At 41.5% G+C, this 9,778-nt stretch overlaps 1 pseudogene; it reads right to left on the bottom strand.

Moving 5' to 3' along the window:
* Window positions 1-3,714: 3,714 nt before the first annotated feature.
* Window positions 3,715-3,833, bottom strand: LOC119924790 (annotated as a pseudogene).
* Window positions 3,834-9,778: the final 5,945 nt, after the last annotated feature.

Below are 9,778 nucleotides of genomic sequence, written 5' to 3'. Positions count from 1 at the left end.
GTTTTGTGTTTTATTTTGCATTTGGTTTAGTTTTGTACACCTCAAATTATAGAATTTTTAGTAAATTGTAAATCCATCATGATTCATGATAGTGAAATTCACTAATGGGTGCATACATGACTGAAAAAGGCAATGTAGGCCCACAGTCACGGTTACATAGTGCACCTAAAACCGACTGTCCCTTGTTATGCTATTTCATTCTAGGTTTAAAGCATCTAGCACCATTTTTGCTTTTGCTTCCATATCTCTAAATCCTTACAGAGATTCCATTCACAAAAAGCTGCTCCTTTCCTGATTGCTGTGTACCTTTCTGGTCAACCCATGTAATTCTCATTTTTTTACCTAGAATACATCATTGTCTGAGGCCTTGTTTCACTGGATTGGCAGAGTTTCTTATATCCTCAAGTTTGGTTTCCCAATTTTCTCTCTCCATGCAGCTGCTTGTGACTCTTGCATTACCCTCACTCCCTCAACCAAATCAGTCCCACCCTGCTTCCATAATCTTGAACCTATGTCATACAGCCTTTAAAAAAAAAAAAAAAGAGAATCTCCTCCCACCATGGTCACCCCTGTGCCTTCCCTGCATGTCTGTTCCTTGCAGCTTACATTTCACAGGACCCAGGCCTATACTGGGTAAAACAGGATGGTGCCAGGGGGGAAGCACAGTGCCATGCCCTCCTCCTCAATCTGTTCCCACCCCTTAGCCCTTGTGGCTGGGGTCAAGTGTTATCAGAATCAGGGGAAAGACTTGATAAAAGGCCCTTAGGCTAATATAAAACTCTCTTACTGAGAAATAAAGTTTTTTCTTTCCTTCCCTACAACACCCTTGCCCATTCAGGACTTCTGTTCAAAAGTCTTAGAACCACACAGCTCTTACCAAAGACTGTAATGCAAGACAGCACATCTTTAACACATCCTGATAGGGAGGGTGGAAGTAACTTGTACAGTGGAAAAGAACAAGGAACAACTGGGCAAGGAAAGAATAATTCAAAGGGTCAAAAATGGATGTTGGAGGGTATAGACATGGGAGAGTTATGTAACTAGGAAGAGAGATTTCAGAGCATGACCTGTGAGCTACTTTGGAATGAGGAGCCCAAAGTAGTCATGGGAAAGGAAGTTTTACAGAAAAAAAAAAAAGTTGGCAGGGTTGAAATGAGAGGATTTGGGAAGGCATGGGGTAGTTCAAGGAGAATGAAGAAAGATAAATAAAACAGATTTCCTGGGTAACAGGTAGCAGTGTCTTTTTGAATGGAGTTTGGTGTGCTGGGTTCAGTAAGTAGAAGAAGTTCAAATGTTATGGAGTCCCTTCAGTCTCCCTTTTGCCTGGGGTCGTGGAATATTTTTTCAACAAGTCATGTTCCAGGCATGGAAAGTTATTCACAAGTGAGTGTAATTCTGTGCAGCCTCCCCCGACCTACTTTTTCAAAAGGTCCTAATCCAAAGTGGGTCCCACCTAGAAAGCTCAAAGAGGTTGAATCAGTCTATCTTCCTTATGTTTCAAGATCTAAATATGGGATAGATATACCACTTCAATTAGTATCTTTAGGGTTCTTATGAGGAAGAGATGACTAGATGCTTATGAAGAAATTAGGATATATATATCCTACACAATCAAGAATGGCTGGAATGCTCGATTAAAAGGTCCACTCAAAATAGGACTGGAAGACAGGGGATGAGTAGGAATATCATCCTACTCCTTTTATCAGGCCTCATCCACATACTTCAATCCACACAGTGGTGCTCTTAGAGAGGGCAGTTTCTGGGGAATGAGCAGGTGGAAACTAGATTACACAATATTTGAAGAATATTAGCATTTTTGAAGATTTTATCCTATTTACTTACTAAAACAACTACGTTGCTCTGAGGCCTTCACAGCAAGAGAAAATGTGAGCAATAAGGTTGTTATTCAAATGATATCAGCAAACATTTGCTTATGCACCATAGGTTGATTATGCCTTAGGAATCCCAAATAATTCCTTAGCAAACAGCAAACTATAACAATAACATTGCAATATATGTTGCATTTGATTTAATTTTGACATTGATTACTTTGCTCATCAAATTATAAAGTTTATTTTTAGGATGAGATGAAATATCAAAGCATATATGTAATGTTTATGGCTTATAGTTTCAAAACAAATATAATTATAAAACGATCCATAATAATAATAATAATATCAATAATGATGGCATTTGTTAAGTGCTTACTATGTGGAAAGCACTGTTTTAAGCTCTGGGGGGGGATACAAGATGATCAGGCTGTCCCACGTGAGGCTCACAGTCTTCATCCCCATTTTACAGATGAGGTAACTGAGGCACAGAGAAGTTAAATGACTTGCCCAAAGTCACACAGCTGACAAGTGGTGGAGCCAGGATTAGACCCCATGACCTCTGGCTACCAAGCCAAGGCTCTTTCCACTGAGCCACGCTGCTTCTCTATTTAATTATTCCTTAAGTATTCAACATTATCTTAGTGATTAGATAAAAAGCAACATTTATTGAAGATTAAGGAAAAATCTTCCTTAAGAATACCTCATTTATTAATCCATTCCTTCATATGATTGAAAAATGAATGGCACTACAGCAGGCATCTTGCGTTAAGTGGATATTTCATAAGCTAATGCTTCGAAAATTTCCTAAACAATATTTATCATAAAAGGTACAATGTAACACTCAATTTTTCATCTTTATGAATAATTTCTGTAATATGAACATAGTATCATTAATTTATCCAATGCTACAGCAGTTTAAAAATAAAATAATTTCAAGCCTAATTGGTCGAGCATTCATGTTCCAGGAGATCAGATTTTGTTTTGGGACAGGGACAGCAAATCACTTGATTAACTTGTATCTACCCCCACACTTAGTATATGCTAAGCATAGAGTTAGTACTTTACAAATACCATAGTTATTATTAGTGGGACCACTACAAACATTATAAAGATGTCAATGAGGCTTATACAAAATCCCATTATTTGGATAAAAAACCCAGACTCTCAAACGTTCTCAGAAGAAAATCTCAGGTGACTTTAATAGGGTCAAAAGGAGTGATGATTGTTCTTTGAAGACATACATAAATAGATAAGGTTGTCCACCTCATTTACCCTACACTAAGGTCAGGAACCAAGATGAGGAAAATGGTTCTAGTGTGGACAGGCAGGAATAACATACATGTATTTCTCTGGTGTTTTAACTTTCTACCTGGATGTGTACTTAGGAAAAAAATGGTAGCTTGATTTGGAATGGATTATTCAACTGAGGGATAATTCTTAGATAATTTTTCAGATTTCACCAGCTTTTACTTTGCATTTCCTCTGTCCACCCTGTTGCCACACACCTCTGACTGGCTCAGTGACTTTCTCTGGACTTAACTGACTAATCCACCACCTGCTTTCTGCCCAGAACTATTTTCTGATGTTCCTCAACCCTTTCTCTGTATTTAGCACCACTAAACATTGTCTTTTTTTTGTTCATTCATTCAATTGTATTTATTGAGCTCTTACTGTGTGCAGAGCACTGTACTAAGCGCTTGGGAAGTACAAGTTGGCAACATATAGAGACAGTCTCTAACCAACAGCGGGCTCACAGTCTAGAAGGGGGAGACAGACAACAAAACAAAACATATTAACAAAATAAAATAGAATATGTACAAGTAAACTAAATAAAGTAGTAAATATGTACAAACATACATATATATATATATACACACAGGAAAGCCTACAGCACCTGGTATTCCCAGGCGGTCTCCCATCCAAATACTAACCAGGCCCGACGCTGCTTAGCTTCCGAGATCAGACGAGATTGGGCGCGTTCAGGGTGGTATGGCTGTATTGTTCAGGATTGCAGAAAGGTCAATACTATCAGAAATCCCTCCTACCTTTCCTCTCCAAACTCCTTGAGTGAGTCGTCTATAGTCACTGCCTCAAATTCCTCTCCTCCAACCCTCTCCTCGACTCCCTCCAACCTGGCTTCCATCTCCTTCACTCCACTGAAACAGCCCTCTCAAAGGTCACCAATGATCTAATTCTTCCCAAATCCAATGGCTTCTACTCCATCCTAATCCTCCTCAACCTCTCAGCTGCCTTTGATACTGTGGACCATCTCCTTCTCCCCAAAACGTAATCCAATCTTGGCTTCACTGACTCCATCCTCTCCTGGTTCTCCTCAGCAATCTGGCTATTCATTCTCAGTTTCCTTCACAGGCCCCTCCTCCCTCTCCCATCCCCTAGCTGTAGGAGTCCCTCACGGTTCAGTTATTGGTCCCCTTCTATTCTCCACCTACACACACTTCCTTGGAGAACTCATTTGCTCCTATGACTTCAGTTACCATCTCTATGTGGATGACACCCAAATCTACATCTCTTTGCCTGTTCTCTCTCCCTCCAGGCTCGCATCCCCTTCTACCTTCAGGTTATCTCTACTTGGATGTTCTCCCACCATCTCAAACTCAACATGTCCAAGACTTAGCTCCTTATCTTCCCTCCCAAACCCTGTCTTTTCCCGAACTTTCCCATCACAACCATCCTTCCCATCTCACAAGCCATAACCTCAACATTATCCTTGATTCCACTCTCTCATTCAACCCACATATCAAGTTCGTCACCAAATACCGTCGGACTCACCTTCACATCTCAAGATCCGCCCTTTCCTCTCCATCCAAAATGCTACTACATTAGCACAAATCACTTATCCTATCCTGACTGGATTACTGCATCAGCCTCCTATCTGACCTCTCAACTTCAATCCATACTTCACTCCACTGCCTGGATTATCTTTCTATAGGTACATTCAGGTCATGTCATCCCCCTCCTCAAAAATCTCCAGTGGTTGCCTATCAACCACCATATCAAACAAAAACTCCTCATTATTGTACTTAAAGCTCTTCATCACCTTGCCCCTTCCTACCTTACCTCACTTCTCTCCATCTCAGCCTGCACACTCCAATCTTCTGGTGCCAACCTTCTCATTGTGCCTCAATCTCACCTGTCTCACTGCTGACACCTAGTCCACATCCTACCTCTTTCTTGGAATACCTCCCTCCTCAAATCCACCTAACAATCACTCTCCCCCTGCCTTTTTTAATGGTATTTGTTAAGGACTTACTATGTGCCAAGTGCTGTTCTAAGCGCTGGAATCTCACCTCCTCCAAGAGGCCTTCCCAGAGTAAACCCTGCTTTTCCTCAGCCCCCCTCCCATCTGCATTACTATGACTCACTCCCTTTGCTCTTCCCACCTCTCCTGTATGTATCTATCTATATATCTATAATTCTATTTATTTATATTGATGACTGTTTACTTCTATTAATGTCTGTTCCCCCCACCCTACCCAGACTGTGAGCCCATTGTGGGGAGGATTGTCTCTCTATTGCTGTGTTGTACTTCCCAAGAGCTTAGTACAGTGCTCTGCACACAGGAAACACTCAATAAATACAATTGATTGAATGAATGAATGAACAACGGGCATTCTTGTGTTTATTTCTGTATATGACAACCTTGGCTACAATTTATCGATGCTTCCCATCTCCATGTTCAATCAGTTTTCCATGCAATACTAACTAAATGACATAGTCTGTTTCCAGTTTAGGGGTTTAAAACATTCAAGTAGTATAAAGTCTCTATAGCTTTTTCTTCCTCATCTTCCTTGATAAACCTAATTATCATTCTCCCTTTCTCAACATGGTAAATAACATAACCATCTTCCCTGATCAAGAATATTGTAATTTTAGAGTCATATTTTACTCTGTCTTTGTTATGAACTAGAAAGATTTCTTCTATATTTCACTTTCTGTCAAGGTACCCCGGGTAGAGACCTTATAACCTGATATGATCTAGAGATGCCTACAGCAAAATTTCAATTTGGATCAAGTAATCATGATTTTAGAATGTGTATGAGTCAAGTTTTGCTGCAGAAAATATGTCTTTCCTCTTCACTGTCATCCTCTTACAGGAATTATTACCATCATTATTACCATCATTGTTCAGCCCTAATCAGTAAGAAATCCTAGAATTAAATCAAAGTTTTTTCTGCTACATACTTTCCTTATTACAACTACAGGCTACCCTGAGCACATTCTTTTGGAAATAGCCATCCAGGAGTTGACTATAGCCATAAAAATTGGGAATGGGTTTGACTAATTAGGAGGGAAGGGCAGGAGACAGTGGGAGGGGCAACATTCACCCATCTTTCACCCCCATTCCAAGACCTCCCACTCAGGGCCATCTGCTCATGACTACTGTTCTCCAGATTATAGGAAACCCATGTGTGAACAGTAGTGAGAAGGAGCAAGGAGTAGAAGATAGAGCACGGGTTTGGGAATCAGAAAGCTCTGAGTTCTAATTCTGGCTTCTAATACAGAAAGTGTCCCTTGGCCCCATGCTAATTAAATATGAAGGAGGGGGAAAGGAGGGGGGAAGGAGTGTCGCTCAGTGGAAAGATCACAGGCTTGGGAGTCAGAGGTCATGGGTTCTGATCCAAGCTCCACCACTTGTCAGCTGTGTGACTTTGGGCAAGTCACTTCACTTCTCTGTGCCTCGGTTATTTCATCTGTAAAATGGGGATTAAGACTGTGAGGCCCCCATGGGACAATCTGATCACCTTGTAACCACCCCATCGCTTAGAACAGTGCTTTGCACATAGTAAGCACTTAATAAGCATCATCATCATCATTATTATTATTATTGGATACACTGAGTCTAGAAGCCAGAATGGCCTAGGAGCACAAGTATTAAATACCTGCGACCTCTGACCTTCTGGGTAGCAAATCGAGACTTGCAGCACACGGCTGTGTGTCATCTCTTCCCAGAGCGTGGGATTCCCCACTCTGCCTGTATCAAGTAAGGAGGTGTGGGATGGGTGAGTGTCCCTCTGAATGCTCACAGGGATGGAAGCTAGGATGTTTCACAACCAGTAGGTAACACATAAATGGATTCCTGCAAGGTGGAAAGCACCTGTGGGTGGTGGCTAGCTGCTTCACCATGTACAAACAAGGCATATGTGAATTCTTTATGGGTGGGAAGCATTTGTGAGTGGGACCTAGGTATTTTGCCATGAGTAACACGTGAATATATTCCTCTCCATAGAGAAGCTCTAATATTAGTAAATAATCATATTCCTCCCAAAAGGGAAGTTCAATTCATTGCATCCAAAATAATAAAATAATTTAATTCTCCTCACTGAATATTTTCTTCACCACGTCCAAAATATTAAAATAATTTAATTCTCCTCACTGAATTTTTTTTTTTTTTTTAATAAAACTGAACCTTTCTGTCCCTCTCTCACCATGCTGATTCCCTAATGAATGTGCCCTGGGTGTCAGGTGAAAGAGCCCCATATGGGACAGGGACTGTTTCCAACCCATTTTGCTTGTATCCACCTCTGTGCTTAGTACAGTGCCAAGAACACAGTAAGCAATTAAATACAAGTATTATTAAATACAGGAGCAGGTGGGCCAGCCCACTGACCTTTGCTCCTCACAGAGAACAGTGCCAGCATCCCAAGCATTCTTCCGTCAACTAAGACTGTTTGAGAGTTCTAGCTGATCAAGAGGAAGGCAGTGGTGACAAGTGTACTTAAGATTGTACCTTAGCCTACTGTTACCCAGGAAGAGAGTTTTTATCTGAGTGACACCCTGCCCAATATTGAGGTGGTGAGGACTAGTCACAAGCTGTGTTGGTTACCCTGCTTGGTAGAGCCCCTATCCCATATGGGAGCATGGCTGCAGAAGCTAGGGGGAGGAATGTAGTGGGATGTCTTTAAAAAGGGACCCTTTCCAAGGACATTCCCCAATTAATTCCCACCATCGTGATCAGGTCACTTCCATATATACTGGCTTATTATTCAACTTATTTCTTTTTGTCTTTTATTTGTATTTAACAGTTGTATCTATGTTCTGTCTTTCGATCTCAGTAGTAAATGCTTTTTATCTGCCTACTTCTTTCTTTAGATTCCAAGCTCCTCATGGACAGGGACTGTGTATGACTGCTCCCAAATGTTAAGTAGAGTGCTCTGTACAGTGGAGATAAATACTAATGATAATTAAGAAGAGGAGGAGGAGGATGACGGAAACATAAGCAATAAAGTAGCATTGTCTAGTGGTTAGAGCTCAGGCCTGGCAGTCAGAAGGACCTGTGTTCTAATCCCAGCAACCACTTATCTGCTGAGTGACCTTGGGCACTTAACTTCTCTGAGCCCCAGTTATCTCATCTAAAAATGGGGACTAATACCGTGAACCCCATGTTGGGACATGGACTGTGCACAAGCTGATTAGCTGTATTTACCGCACGGCTTAGTACAGTTTCTGGCACATAGTAAGTGGTTAACAAATACTATAAAAGGAATATATTAAACATTGCAAAGGTTATAGATTTGGGCTTAAGCCTTGCCTAAATGTGTGGAACGATGGACACACACAATGTTGTGGTCATTGGTTGTCCCTGTGGGTTACTCATTTTTGCCTAAACAAGGACGAATGTGGTTCAAGCCTGGCCCACATTTCTACAGTTTAGAGCAGGGCTTGGCAGGGCCAAATATGGTACCCTCTTCACAAGTGAATGACTCACCACTGAAAAGGGATATTACTAAATGAGAACAAGTATTTCTTACTACAAGAATCCATGACATTGTCACCAAGTGCAGATATTGGCTGCGCATCCCAAAATCAAGACAACAGATGGCTGAGAAATTGGCTATCTATATTATTACCCATCACATGGAAATGGGTTCTAGGTTTGAGGTTAGCATGGTAAGAGTGAGAGATCAGAATCAGAAAGGCTGAGCCATGCAAGATTTATTCTGCATGGCAAATTGAACTTCCCTTTTGGGAGGAATACACTTAGTTACTCACGCATGACAAAGCAGTCTAGCTCCCACCCCATGAACACTTTCCACTTGGGAGGAATAAATTTATGCAATCAGCATGGTCCCCAGGTCCCACTCTAACAGCCAGAGGAACTGGTAATGGAGTCATTGATTGTCTCCAGAGGCTACCTTTCAAATCACTCCAGCACAGGCTACCCTTGAAATCACCCTTGAGTTGAGCTCCTTCCCCAGGAGGTTACTCCTTTCTCTTAGCTCTAGCGAGGTCTGATTGGTCACTCGGCACCATGCAGGGTCCGACAGAGTGGGTGTCCTGACTCTGGGTAGAGGCGACTTGTCAGGTTTGTGTGACAGAGTTCCAACCCACTACCAAGAGTTCATGGAGACTTCCCCTCCAGGTATACCCTACTATTTCCTGGTTCATCTCCTTTTATGCTGGCAACTGCCAATGGCCATTACAGCATCTTACTGGGGTTGGAGGGATTGTGTGGCAAGACCCATCAGACCCTTTAATACTGTTTTTATGACCACTTCAGCTGGAGCCTACTTTCCTCTTGTGTACTTTAGGTATCTGTGTGTCTGCCTATAACATGTGGCAGGTGCTCAAAAAGATGGAATTGGTCTGGTGGTCTGGTCAAGGCCCTACCAGTCAGATGTATATATATATAAATAATACATAGATATATATATTATATAATAATAATAATAATGACATTTGTTAAGCATTTACTATGTGCAAGACACTGTATTAACACTGGGATAGATACAAGCAAATCCCATTGGGCACAGTCCCTGTCCCACATGGGGCTCAATCTCAATCCCATTTTACAGATGAGGTCACTGAGGCCCAGAGAAGTGAAGTGACTTGCCCTAGGTCACAAAATAGTCAAATGGCAGAGTCAGGATTAGAACCCATGACCTTCTGACTCCCAGGTCCATTCTCTATCCTCTATGCCACACACC

This window comes from Tachyglossus aculeatus, chromosome 2, assembly GCF_015852505.1.
Source record: "Tachyglossus aculeatus isolate mTacAcu1 chromosome 2, mTacAcu1.pri, whole genome shotgun sequence".
NCBI lineage: Eukaryota > Metazoa > Chordata > Mammalia > Monotremata > Tachyglossidae > Tachyglossus > Tachyglossus aculeatus.
Note: the sequence above shows the minus strand (reverse complement) of the source record. Positions and strands in the feature narration are given on the sequence as shown.